We start from the raw sequence: 14,655 nt of genomic DNA, 5'->3' as shown, positions 1-14,655 counted from the left end.
AAAAAAAATCAATGTCATACAATCTCTTATACTGCTATCAATTTACGAACTATCCATCCTAAAAGCCCTACAAAAGTGACACACAACACAATTATGTCTTGCATATCAACTGCAATTGTTCTTAATTTGATCACTTTGACATCAGTAGCTCAACTTTTCAGCTTCACTGTTGCAGCATGTTTAATGTAGAGCTTCCAAACAGCTTTTGAAAGTAATCCGAGTTGATGAAAATGTAGCAAATAGGTTGTTATTCAGAATCCCATTATGTCCATATTAAAAGATTTGAATTAGTAGCCCTCTGCTTTCCAGATATATTCAGTGTAGTGTTAACTTTCATAGTTTAAGCAGTCTAGAGTTTGATTATTTAGAGATACATCAATATTTACAGAAGAAACTCTTTTGAAAATGCTTCTGCTTTCAAATTAAGAACCCATATTTCCCAAAATTTTCAAATTTCTTCACAGTTTCTTATATTGGTACTTATATCACATTTCTGAGTATTTAAATTCATTAACCCTTGTGTTAATGAACCAGAGGTGAGAAGGCTGTAACTTTTAAGAAACATATTTAGGTCATGTTATCATATTCTGACTCAACAAGCCAATATGAATTGTTATAGTCTATATGCTACTAAAACTCTTGCATTTGTAACATTTGACTACCTCAAATGAGCTACTTACAGAATGTTGGGACCCATTACTATGGAGGGAATGACATTTGGGAAAGTTGCAACAGCTGTCGCTACAGTGCCATTACCGTGCTGCTGAGGTTACATAATCTTCATTTTCAATGTTTCCAGACATTAGTACAATCCCTTGCTTACTTTCTTCCCCACCTAGCAGCAGCCACATATCTACCTGCTTTGAAGAGAAAGGAAGGAGAGAAGGGAGGAAGGAAAATTGCTGCCATTCAATGACAGCTTCCCACAGTGGGAATTCAATGGAGAAGCCAACAGGAAGACAGAAGTTGCTCCCGCTTCCCCTGATTATTTTGCCTGCCTATGGTTACTCTGTCTGTTTATGTAAGGAAATCTCTGAAAAAGTGATCTAATGGGTTATGTGTTGTCTAGTCTGTAATTAAAATCCAGAAGTATTTGGTTAACAATTTCTCTAATTAGCTAATTTTCTCATTTTGCCTTAACCAATAATTTCCAGCAAGAAAACCAAGTATAGCCTCAAACAACTTAATGCTAAAATGGGAAGAGAAGATGCACTCAGAAAAAATGTGCTCCTTTCTTAGCTTAACTTCCTAAACTACCTCAGAGATTTCAGTGGTGCATATTACATAATCAGAATAACAAGAGCCAAGTCAAGTGTCTGTGTATATTTTTACTTACTTAAAAGTAAATGGCTTGCTTTCATACCTTCCTATAATGGTGTATTCAATCACTGAGACAAACTGATATCATGATGACATTTACTTATATTAGTCTATGAAATTCGTATACTAGAATGTATAATTTATGGAAAAGCTATCAGCCCAATTGCAATGATGGCTTATTCAACCCATTACATGGGTTAATACACTGTGGCTTAATACAGCTTGTAACACCTCACCCCACCCCCATGTTAAGATTAAACGGTTCTTCAAATACGTTTTCTCAGGCTCCAAACAACTTAACTGTATTATGACTTAACATAGTACAATAGGAAATATGTTGGAAGGCACTAAGCTAACTTACAAAAGAGACTTCAGTTACCAAACTATCAATTTAGAGAAAAGCATAGGTGGCATTTCTCAGAACTCATTCATTAATATAAAATTAAATTGAAATTAGTAGTTTACTGATCTAACAGTTATACATTTAAATCAAAGTGTTCTCTTTTTGAGATCATGCTCTCAGGCAAAAAAAGATCTTTCACTTTCCATGAATTGTTTGCCTTCCCTGGTCTATTTTCAAGATTCTTTGATAGGTTTGACAGTGATCGAAAGATGTATTTTCCCTAAAGATTTGAAACCAGAATATAAATTCTGTTGCTAAACAAAGCAAATTAAAATGCATGATTTCTCACAACAGTAATTATCACCTTAATTACTGAGCATATAAAATTCAGAAAGCAATTCTATCCTCTGCCAATTTAGCATTTGTGGCTCCATTAGCTACCACTGAAAGCATATAATGTACAACCTTTGAGATACCTAACTTGGCTCCATGTAAGTACATGTAGAACCACTAACACATTTGTGGATTTAAAATTAGGTGTTCCAATTAAATAGAAGTCGAGCTAATGAAGACTGAATTGACAATTGCTCAGTTAGGTTTATAAGACAGTCATTATCTAGTTCTAACCCCTTTTTTGAATCCCTCAAGTTATATTAAAAACACAGTAAGTTTTCAAAAATATTCTAAAATCATGACATAACCCTTGTGAAAGGCTTTGTTGCACACCTAAAACTAAATTTCATGTGAATGATGGTAAACATAAACATCAGCTGTGAAGCTCAATTAATGGTGCAGGGAAATGACAATTTCTAACATGTATAGGAAATGAAGATACAGGTAGTCCTTGAGTTATGACAGAAATTAGTTCCAAAATGTTCATTCCTAAGCAATGCGGGCTGTAACGTGCAATGTCACATGATTGCATTACTTAGTGAGAACAATCCCTGCATTCTCCATTGCCACTGTTAAGTGTGGATTGTGGGATATTTTTTGAGCACCTCTTTGTAACTTTCTGCCAGCTTCCCACAAGCAAAGTCAGTCCCAAATCCCAAGCGGTTCACAAACAGGCTGATAGCAGGTGATTGCTGCTGGATGTGGAGGGAGGAAGTGAGTGCAAAAGTGACTGGGATGGTGTGACATGAACATGGCAGGGCTTGGAGTGGCTGCTGCTGGAAGTGCAAGTAGCAGAAGCATGGTGCAGGCACAGCAGGGCTTAGAGTGGCTGCTGCCAGTTGGGAAAGATAACAAGGAGATTCGCGGATCACCAGAGAGGTGCAGTGAAAGTGCAGTGGTGCTATTGTAGTATGCGCAAGTGCCTGGGGAAGTGCAGGAAAAGTGAAGAGAGCTTGGAGAAGGTTCGCAGGCAGGAAAGACTTAAGTAACTTGCAATCTCCCCTGCTAGCTTTCCCATTGACTTTGCTTGTGGGAAACTAGCAGGGAAGGTTGGAAATCATGATCACTTGATTGTTGAACATTGCAACCACTGTATTTGTGAGCCTGTTGCCAAGAGTTCACTATGTCACCGGTCACAACCACCACTTGTTCAGCATCATAACTTTGAACTGTTGCTGAACAAGTGGTCGTTAACCAGGGACTACCTTGGAAAGTAGAACAACTAAAGTTAAACTCATGCAGAGCCAAGGAAAGACTCATCATTAAAGTGCATATGAGTTTACAGTATACAAAACAAATGGGAATAAATTTTGCAATATTTTGAGTAAGTTTTAGGATAAGGAAAAGAAATATGTTTAAAAAGAATAAAATCCCTTAGATTTTGATATTACATTCCCTGATTTAACTCTTAATTATATTCCCATATGATTATACACCTGGATCAACTACACATACAAGTTTGCACAATTCAGTAATTTAAGGTTTAAGGTTGTAATGTACAAACATATTTCTATAATCTAAGAAATCCCATTTAGGTGCTAAAACAGGCTGATTATGATAAGGAATGACATTTTAAATAAAATTGCCAACAAAAGCCCACTTTTTTGTATTATGGTTTTCTTCTAAGATTCTTATGTGTTCTGCAAAATTCCAAACATTAAAATGTACGAAGGTATCCAATCAACAATCATCCCATTTAACTCAATGTTGTATTCATGGATGGAGTTTCAGACATCAGTTCTACTAGACTTCATAAAATTGCTAGGGACTGAAGTGAAAGCTTTTATAACACAACATTTACTTATCAATTGACTCTAATCTCATGCAGTGAAAAATTATTCTACACTTTTCCATGAAGCCAATAAAAGATTCAATATTTATTCCTCCAAACTCTAATAAGTAAAAAATGTATTGCTGTAATAAAATATATATCTTAGCAATTAAGAGACTGTCATAATGAAGAGATTATTTAGGGTCATACAGCTGCTTTTTCTGGAATCAGGTGTTTGACTTCCACAGCTGCAGGACACTTCCAGAAAACACACATTTAAGGACTCATGCAATTTAAAGTAGAATTTCCCTTCCTCCCTTATTCTTGTATGGGTAATAGTACCAACACATTAAGCTTCATGGATAACTAACAGCTCCCAATAGCTGATACTCTTACATCTATTCACTCAATTTATAAAATTCAACCATTAAGAAGTAATGTTTCTGCTAGGCCAAGTATTGAAATATGAACTGTAAGCCTCTTTCCTTCAATATATAATGGCCTCTTGGGGAAACATTAAAAAATTGGCTTTTTAAATAATTCCAAGCTACTACTATTATACACAAGCAGAAGTACGGTAATTTAATACAGCTTTTGTGTAAATTCATAACGCACACATGGATTTTCTTTCGTATTCCCCCTCTCCCCCCAAACTAGATCTCAATTGCATCCTTGCCAAGTGAAACAGTTGGAGCAAATAAAGCAACTTTTACATATACACATTATATTTATATAAATATTATATAAAATAACCTTCATGAGAAGGGATGGCTCTACTTCCTTCAAACCTTCTAATTTTCAGTGGGCCAAACTGTGACTAGGGAAAAGGAATCCCAGTCTCTTCATACAGACAGAACAGAACAGAACAGAATGACAAGAGTTGGAGGGAACCTTGGAGGTCTTCTAGTCCAACCCCCTGCTCAGGCAGGAAACCGTACACCACTTCAGACAAATGTTTATCCAATATCTTCTTTAAAATTTCCAATATTGGGAGCATTCACAACTTCTGCAGGCAAGTTGTTCCACTGATTAATTGTTCTGTCAGGAAATTTCTCCTTAGTTCTAAGTTGCTTCTCTCCTTGATTAGTTTCCACCCATTGCTTCTTGTTCTACCCTCAGGTGCTTTGGGGAATAGCTTGACTCCCTCTTCTTTGTGGCAACCCCTGAGATATTGGAACACTGCTATCATGTCTCCCCTAGTCCTTCTCTTCATCAGACTAGACATACCCAGTTCCGCTCTTTATGTGTTTGAACCTCCAGTCCCCAGACTGTGGATCTTGCCATCAACAGCAGCTTTAAAGTGTTCGGTGTTATGCCCAAAGCCAACTATGGTGGGTAACGACGAGCAGGGAAACCAGACATCAGCAAAAGGACAAGAGACGGCGAAGAAGCTCCGAAGTCGAAAGCCCGAAAGCTCCATCTCAAGCAAATCCAAGCCCCGTCCCTATCACCTCACTTCCGAAGTGACCTGGTCGAGGAACCGGGGACGACTGGGCGGAAGAGGAGAACCACCGACCCAGGGAACGCCAGACCGCCTCCCACTCCTCCCAAGATGCCCGGGGTGGGGGTGGGGGTGGGGGGGGTTGTCCACGACTGGGCAGCAGCCGGCTGCCCAAAGGAGACCCGTTGCTGGCCGCCACAGCAGCAGCGCCTCCCTTTTGCCTCGCTTCCTTCCTTTATCCTCGAAAGCGATCCCGGCGCCGCCCCCGCCCACTCGTCCGGCCTAGGCGCCGCACCCCTCCCAAGCCTTGGCACCCTTCGAAGGGGCCCCTGCTGCGCACCCTTCCTCCGCCCGGCTTTGGCCAAGCACAAAGCCCCACCGGCGGCACCAACAGACCCCGAGCGCAGCATTCACCTACCTGACAAACTGAGCCCCCTCCACCACAATACGCCTGCCACCCGCCCCGCCTATGTCACGGGCGGCCGCCGCAGCGAATCCTCGCTTGCTTCTCCCGCCGCCGACAACCAATCGCTTTCCAAAGCAGGTCACCCGCCGAGAGCCAATCCGCACGCCATCCAGCCCTCTCCGGCGAGAGGAGAGGCAGCTGGAGAGGGTGCGCCAATGAACGGAGGAGAAAGTGGTGGTCTCCAGCTTCAGAGCGGAAAGGCTATTGGCTGAATCGCGTGGGTGGGGCGGGCCAACGAGCGGGGGGGGGCGGGGCGGGGGTTTGATTTGATTTCCTCTCCTCGAGTAAGGAGAAATGGGTTTAGATTACAGGGGTCTCCAACCTTGGCAACTTTAAGACCTGTGGACTTCAATTCCCAGAATTCCTCAGCCAGCAAAGCTGGCTGAGGAATTCTGGGAGTTGAAGTCCACAGGTCTTAAAGTTGCCAAGGTTGGAGACCCTTGGTTTAGTAGCACAACGAGGAAAACACTGGTGGGACGTGAGGGCAGATGGACGGATACTGGAATGTATCGGTCTTCCTGCTAGAGCCCTGATGATGTAGGAAACTGGACATTTTGGGTGTAGCTCATCAGTGGATTTTCTTCTAGAGTTTGAGATATACTGAATGAGCCTTATCTGAATTCAGCGGGAGCCCCTTTGTGTCTCAATAAAAATGCGCTGAAGATTTTGGCTTAATCTTTCAAAAAGCCCTCGTAGGTTGGAATGGGTTGTTCTGTTGTTTCAGAGGCATGCAATTGAAAAAGACTATTTCTAAGGTTCGGATTCCTTTTGATATATTCTTTTTCATTTGGGAAAATCTTTAAAACCCAATTTATTGGGCACAAGTTTGGAGTTCAACAGTATATTAAATAACAGTAGCAGAGTGCTTGTATTTTTAAGCATCTGGAGTTGGGATAAAATGTTCAGACATCAGAGGAAAGGAAGATTGCTTTGTGTCAATGGTTGTTTGAGTTTGACAAACAAATGACTTTCTCATTTTGTCACAAGATTTCAGTTGTCATTACTTTAGAGGGTTTTATTTTTTAGATTCTATGGTTAAAAAATCCTATTTGATTTCTTGCTTAGCTACTCACATTCTTTCTATTCCTTTTTGTTTTTGTGGATGCATCTTTAATACACGTATTAAATTGACAAATTTTAGCTTCCCAGCCAATTAACTTCCTTGAGTTCTTAATATTTTCACTTTAGCCAACTTGCTTCAATTTAAACTTTTAAAATAATTTCTTTGTGTCAAAATCATTGAGTCTAAGTCATCATCACTGGAAATTGATGGTTTACTTTTTAACTCTGGGCATTGTAACAAATGATTTCTCTGAACTAGATGGGACTTTATTTAAAAGTAGACTAGGTATTTGAAATGATAAAATGGGTTTTTTTATTTACCTACCAAGGTCATCCTTTTTACTGATGGCTGGAGATCAAGCAATTGTTTTCCAACCATCATCACCAGCTTATGGAATTGATAAAACCATATATGTGGATGTATATGATGACACATCAACTATTACAGACACGGAAATAAACTCCATCTGTAAACCATTCAAAAAAGAAAATATCCAAAGGGTCAAAGAAAGGGACAGATATCCTTAAATACACGCTTCCTCATCATGGCGAAGGTTGTTGAGAGTGTGGTCGCGCGACAGTTTCCACAATTCCTGGAGGAAACATCTTATCTAGATCCGTTCCAGTTGGGTTTCAGGTCTGGGCACAGCACGGAAACGGCATTGGTCGCGTTGGTTGATGATCTCTGGAGGGCTCGGGACAGGGGTTGCTCCTCTGTTCTGGTCCTGTTAGACCTCTCAGCGGCTTTTGATACCATCGACCATGGTATCATGCTGCACCGGCTGGAAGAGTTGGGGGTGGGAGGCACCGTGTTGTGGTGGTTCTCCTCCTTTCTCTCCAACCGGTCGCAGTTTGTGTTGGCAGGGGGGCAGAGGTCGACCTCGAGGCCTCTCATGTGTGGAGTGCCGCAGGGATCGGTCCTCTCGCACCTTCTGTTCAACATTTATGTGAAGCCGCTGGGCGAGATCATCCGTGGCTTCGGGATGAGATACCACCATTACGCTGATGACACCCAGCTGTACATCACCCCAGGCCACCCCAACGATGCCCTTGAAGTGATGTCCCAGTGCCTGGAGGCTGTGCGGATCTGGATGGGGAGGAACAGGCTCAAGCTCAACCCTTCCAAGACTGAGTGGCTGTGGCTCCCGGCATCCCGATATAGTCAGTTGACTCCATCACTGACTATTGGGGGCGAGTCATTGGCCCCCACAGAGAGGACTCGCAATCTGGGAGTCCTCCTGGATATGCAGCTGTCCTTGGAGGAACATCTGACGGCTGTAACCAGCAGGACCTTTTGTCAGGTTCGCCTGATTCGCCAGTTGCGGCCCTTTCTTGATCGGGATTCCCTGTGCACAGTCACTCATGCCCTCGTCACCTCTCGCCTTGACTACTGCAACGCTCTCTATATGGGGCTCCCCTTGAAGAGCACCCGGAGGCTCCAACTGGTCCAGAACGCAGCAGCGCGGGTAGTGACGGGAGCAGCATGGCACTCCCATGTAACACCGCTCCTGCGTGAGCTGCACTGGCTCCCAGTGGTCTTCCGGGTGCGCTTCAAGGTGTTGGTCATCACCTTTAAAGCACTCCATGGCATAGGGCCTAGCTATCTCCGAGACCGCCTGCTGCTACCGACGACCTCCCATCGACCCGTGCGCTCCCACAGAGAGGGCCTCCTCGGGGTGCCATCAGCCAAACAGTGTAGGCTGGTGACCCCCAGGGGGAGGGCCTTCTCAGTTGCCTCCAGAGATAAGGAGAATCCAAGATCTCAGTGCCTTCCGCCGTGCCCTTAAAACCCATTTTTTCCAGCAAGCCGGGCTGGCTTAAGAAGAAATTTTAAATGTTTTAATTGGTAGTGATTTTTAATTTTGGGGCCAAATTTATAGATATTTTAATTGTTTTTTAATATTTGTATTGCATGTTTTTAATTCTGGCTGTACACTGCCCTGAGTCCTCAGGGAGAAGGGCGGTATAGAAATTGGAAATAAAAAAAAAAATCATACACATATTAACCAACATAACATTCAGATAAGTAGGAACCAGCATCACATCAATAGGAACAGTAAAACAATAAAAATACCACATTTAGAAATAATCAAACAATACAGGTAGTTCTTAACTTACAACAGTTCATTTAGTGACCATTCAAAGTTACAATAGAACTGAAAAAAGTAACATGACCATTTTTCACATTTATGATTGTTGCAGAATCCCTGTAGTCACATGATCAAAATTTAGATGCTTGGCAACTAAGTCTTATTTATGACAGTTGCAGTGTCCCAGGGTCATGTGATCACCTTTGCAACCTAACAAGCAAAGTCAATGGGGAAACCAGATTCACCTAACAACCATGTAACTGACTTAACAACTGCAGTGGTTCACTTAACCATTGTGGCAAGAAAGGTTATAAAATGGAGTAAAACTCACTTAACAAATGTTTCATTTAGCAACAGAAATTTTGGACTCAATTGTGGTCATAAGTCAAGGACTACCTGTACATCAATTAAGTCAAGAAGGACAATAAATAGGCAGCCAGAAAACTTTACTTCGCCATGCATTGAAGATATTACCCTACAGCAAACTTGAAGAACACCAAGAAGCCAGCTGGATATGATATTTTCAAGTTGTAGTACCCCTTCAAAAACCTAGAAAAACAACTTAATTAAAGATGAGAGCTGCACAAATTTGTAAACCTCAGATAACTATGATTGAAAGTTCTTCATCATTTTAAAACTATTTTTTTAAAGACTACATTATCTGCTACTCCATCTGCCTTGTGATTGAGACTATTTGGTATCTATAAATTACCAGTTTCATTATTCTGTCATCTTGTAAAAAAAAAATTCCGGTACTTTCGTGAGAATACTGACAATTCTAATATCCTGCCCATTTTATTTAATGCTTCCCCAAAACAATTTCCATAAAGAGAGGACTTTGAAAAACCAGCTGAAGACTATAATGTAAATATCTATTTATTGAGTTTTCCTGCTCAGAATAATCAAGGAATTAAGATAAATTTTGTTTCTCCAAATCTTACTGCTACCTTCTCTTTGTGTTCATTGTTCAATATGTGCTTCACCACTCTCCTTCAGTTTTTATTCCCCCCCCCACCCCGCTTTGTTATGTTAATTTCCCAGGTCCACCTTGTCTTATCAGTCAGGTAGAATTAATCCTCTTGCTTGGAAAAAGCTGAAAAGATCACTACTTTACATTCCATTATTCGAAAGAAAAAAACCCTTGCTATGAGAATAATGTGAACTTTTAAAGACAATTATATGCCTGAAAGTTGAATATAAATATAAGATGGGGAATACCTCATTGTCACTTCTGCAAGATAGTAAAGCAAATATTAAATTCCACCATAATATAATCACATGGATATATTAAAGATACACATGGCAGTAACTCAAAAAATATTAATAAAAAAATGATTCTTTTAAGAATGAACCATAAAAAGCTTATTAATAGCAATACATATAATTCCCAAAATAGCAAAAAGAGGAATCTTTAGAGTGCTTAGTTAAGGGATATCAAACTTTGTCACTCCTTACACATCTGAGCCAGTATATTATTAGAATATATGTTTCTAGTATGAAGATAAGAATTTTGGTTCATACCTACCGGCAAGGTACACAAAATGTGTCTATCCAAAATAAGAGCAAACTTGAAATAGGTACATAACATCTAAGAATCTGATCATCTGCTTTTCAGATTCCAACCACAAATGCATGATAAGAAGGTGAGAAGGTATTTCTTCTGGTTCAGATAAAGGGAAGGAGTGTGTGGATTACATATGTTGTGTGCAGAAGTGGACTAACTGGTGACATGGAGTAGAATAAACAAATGTGAAACTACTAATATTTTTATAACAACATTGCCTGCATACACTGTCTTCTTACAGTAAACAAGGTGTTAAGAATATTGGCTAATACTGTCAAATCTGCCTTCTAATTCATGCTAATTTTCATCCCTTCAATAAGTTTTTGTTGTTAAGATGCATTCTCCAATTGTTTAGCATTTCATTGGAGTTTTGAGTTTGTTTGCCCTTCCATTACATGTCTATCCATTACCTAGCAGCTTCCCTGGTTGCCCCTCTTCTTGATTAAAAAATCAGCCCCAAAGGAAGAATTTATTTATTTTTCAATTTCAACTCTCCTGTCCAAGGCACGGCTCCTTATACCATTTCAGACAAACATTTGTTCAATCTTTCCTTGAAAACCTCCAATGATGAAGCACCCATAACTCTAGGAGGCAAGCTGTTCCATTGATTAATCTTTCTTATTGTCAAAAAAATACCTTATTTCCAGGCCAAATCTTCCCCTGAAGAGCTTCCACCTATTGTTCTGCCCTTAAGTCAGTGGTGAAATCCAAATTTTTATACTACCAGTTCTGTGGGCGTGGCTTGGTGGGCATGGTGTTGCTTGGTGAGAGTGGCAGGGGAAGAATACTGCAAAATCCCCATTCCCTCCCCACTCCTGGGGAAAGGATATTGCAAAATGTCCATTCCCACCCCACTCTGGGGCCAGCCAGAGGTGTATTTGCCAGTGTTCCGAACTACTCAAAATTTCCGCTACCGGTTTTCCAGAACCTGTCAGAACCTGCTGGATTTCACCCCTGCCTTAAATTCTATGGAGAAAAAATTGAGGCCTTCTTCCCTGTGACAGCCCTTCAAGTATTGGAAGATGTAAAGAATTATCTGATCAAATCTAGTGTATATCAGTCAATTATTATGTTTATACATAGTTTTATAATATTATATATGTGTTTTAACTTTTTAAAAATTTCTTTAGTTTCCAAGCTGGCAATTGGATGAGTATCATCCCACAAGGGAATCATATATACTGTAGGTTATCACTAGCCACTTGTATACATATAACTGTTTATCTTTCTACGCCTACATTACATTATTTGTTTAGAGCATGCCCTGATTATTGTTTTCTGGATTCATTCTTTAATTTCTTCTTTAATGAAAATAGTTCATAAATGACTTTCATGATTGAAGAAGACCAGTTTTTCAAAAAATAGAACCACAGGGCATCCAAAATAATTTTGCTGCAAATTGCCAAAATACTATTCATCTATAAATCTAAATTCATTTGATGTTTTGAAGGACTTAATTAATTACAAAATTCAGAAATAATTCTGATTTATTAGATTTTATTTTTGGTTTCATTCACTTTCTATTAATTTAGATAGTTAGTTTCACTGAGCCACATACTATGAAACACTTTAATGAGTCAAAACTGTACCTCAGTAATTCCTTCCAGAAGTTTTTGACATATTTTCAAGATTGGGTTTTTAATTATTCTCAGATGAAAGATCCTGGTGGCCATGAAGAGCTCATAATGAAATTTGTATCAAGAAGATAGAGATAAAGAATAATGCAGGTAGCTTTATGTAACCACAGTGTTAGAAATATTAAGGCACCTAAGGAATACCAAAGATGCAGGGGTGAAATTCAGCAGGTTCTGGAGAACCAGTAGTGGAAACTTTGAGTAGTTTGGAGAACTGTCAACTACCACCTCTGGCTGGCCCCAGAGTGAGGTGGGAATGGGGATTTTGCAGTATCCTTCCCCTGCCATGCCCACCAAGCCACGCCCACCAAGCCATGCCCACAGAACCGGTAGTAAAAAAATTTGAATTTCACCACTGCAAAGATGTCATAAACAGTAAAACTATAAGTAGTAGTGCCTAAAGGTTCAAATTCTTGGAAAATGGAACATTTGCCTTGAAAATTACCTTTTTTAATTTATGCTTCCTATAAATGAATTGTGCTTTCACACAATATTTTTGAAATGAAAAATAACTTATCAGAAAAATATCAAGATCACCAAACAAGGCTGCTTCTTGGGATCTCCCAACTGATTGTTTATATCATTTCAATTCAACTGAAACTTGGTTCCTAATTTCCATCCTATGTTAGGCTGACAGCCTAAAGCTGAATTAATCTTTAAAGAGTAGAAAATTTTTAGCATTTTTAAAAATTATTCTGGAGGTGGAATGTTATACTTACCGATCAAGATTTTTAAAAGAATTATAGGAGCAAGAAGTCCATTTTTATTTATTTATTTATTTATTTTTTGCTTTAATTTATATGCCACCCTTCTCCGGAAACTCAGGGCGGCTTACAATGCGTTAAGCGATAGCCTTCATACTTTTGTATATTTATACAAAGTCAGTTTATTGCCCCCACAATCTGGGTCCTCATTTTACCTACCTTTGAAAGGATGGAAGGCTGAGTCAACCTTGAGCCTGGTGAGATTTGAACGTGCAGTAATTGCAAGCAGCCGATGTTAATAACAGTGCTTTAGTCCACTGTACTACAAGTCCATTGATCGTGCAATATAGGCTGACCACTCTCAGAATACTCTCTGAGAATGAAGTGGCAAGACTTAAAGCGAATATATAAACAAACAAACAAATAAAATGAGGTCAATCCACATTTTGCCAGTTTCTGGCTATTTCATAAATTACTATAAAACACACACATCTCTGAATATTCTTTGAATGTGCCCATCTGCATCTGAAAATTGTTCTATAATTCTCCTGCCACCCCATTTCACTTCTTTTCCTACAAAGAATGAATGTACTGCAATATTGTGAGAGAACAACATCTGTTTCAGGAAGCAAATATACATATTACATCAAGTTATAGAACAGAAGAAAAGAAAAAAAATAAAGGATTTGTTTCTTCATTTGTCCTCTAGTTACAGTAATTCCATTAACATACTTTAAATATTATAGATGCATTGCTTTCAAACCTGGAAGCAAAACTACAAAACTATTGTATTTTAGGGGTTTTTGTTTTTATTGTTTAATTAACCATTTATTGTTATTTATTAGATTTTTAAGGCTGCCTAATTCCAAAAAGTCTCTGGGCATCTTACAATATATAAAATGCATGAAGTTAAAAAAAAAACTTATACAGTAAATCATACAACTGCCAGGTTTATAAAAAGGATCCCCTAACATTCAGAAAAAATAACAGAACTAGATCTTAAGGATTTCTAAAACACGAGGCGAATGGGAACCACGTATCTCTCTGGGGGGATACTGTTCCAGAGGGCAGGGTCTGCCGCAAAAGCCCAGAAGATGTCAACAATTAATTTATGCCTAAGGAGATTCTCAGTCATCCAGGTCATTGTTGTCCCAAAGGTGATTTTTCAAGAGGCAGCTGGGCTTTCTTGTTTTTCTTTGAAGACCTTTCGTTTCAAGAAGAAAAACAAGAAAGTCCAGTTGCTTCTTGAAAAAGCACCTTTGGGACAACAATTAATTCAGTTGGAGTGCACTTCTTTGCCTGAGCGCACTGGTTGGGAAGAAACAACTAAACGGACAATCCCTCAAATAGCTAGGTCCTATGCCAAGAAGAGCTTTAAAGATAATGATCAGCCTCTTGAATTGCACCTGAAAGTCACCTGGTAACCAATGCAGTTCACATAACAGCCATACCACATGGACATAACAAATACTATGTGACATTGCATTTTGAACCAGCTTCTGAATGATCTTTAAGGGCAAGCCCATGCGGAACTTGTTCCATTAGATCAATTGTGAAATGAATAAGGTGTGACCTCCTCATCACGGAATGGAACTCCTGGTTGAGCAAAGGACACATTAGTGCATAAGATAAACTTATGCAAAGGTCTTCCTGGCTACAGCTGCCACTCCTATTAATAGGTCTGCCTTCCTTGACCCTATGCAAAGTAGCTGCACCAGACCTTTCCCCCCCGAAGCTGTTCTTCCTGGATTCTGAAAAGGCTTCGGAGGCCTTCTTGATTTGGGGATGGGCCTCTGTGATTTGGAGAATGGCATACACAGCCTTCTCACAAGGTTTTGGAAGGTCTCAGAAGCTTTCCAAAGCATTA

General features: G+C 39.7%; 1 protein-coding gene across 6 annotated transcripts in view; it reads right to left on the bottom strand.

The window, feature by feature from the left end:
- FER (FER tyrosine kinase) overlaps window positions 1-5,818 on the bottom strand; it is a 124,586-nt gene extending 118,768 nt beyond the window's left edge. For 3 of the 6 annotated variants that reach the window (XM_034432719.2, XM_087885949.1, XM_087885952.1), the window contains exon 1: window positions 5,687-5,818. The gene's annotated coding sequence lies outside the window, so the exon portion shown is untranslated. Of the gene's footprint in view, window positions 1-4,580 lie in introns of all 6 variants that reach the window. The other 3 variants (XM_034432721.3, XM_087885950.1, XM_034432722.3) reach the window with 2 other exon arrangements.
- Window positions 5,819-14,655: the final 8,837 nt, after the last annotated feature.

This window comes from Pantherophis guttatus, chromosome 2 (assembly GCF_059756535.1).
Source record: "Pantherophis guttatus breed Tessera chromosome 2, ASM5975653v1, whole genome shotgun sequence".
Classification (NCBI taxonomy): Eukaryota; Metazoa; Chordata; class Lepidosauria; order Squamata; family Colubridae; genus Pantherophis; species Pantherophis guttatus.
Note: the sequence above shows the minus strand (reverse complement) of the source record. Positions and strands in the feature narration are given on the sequence as shown.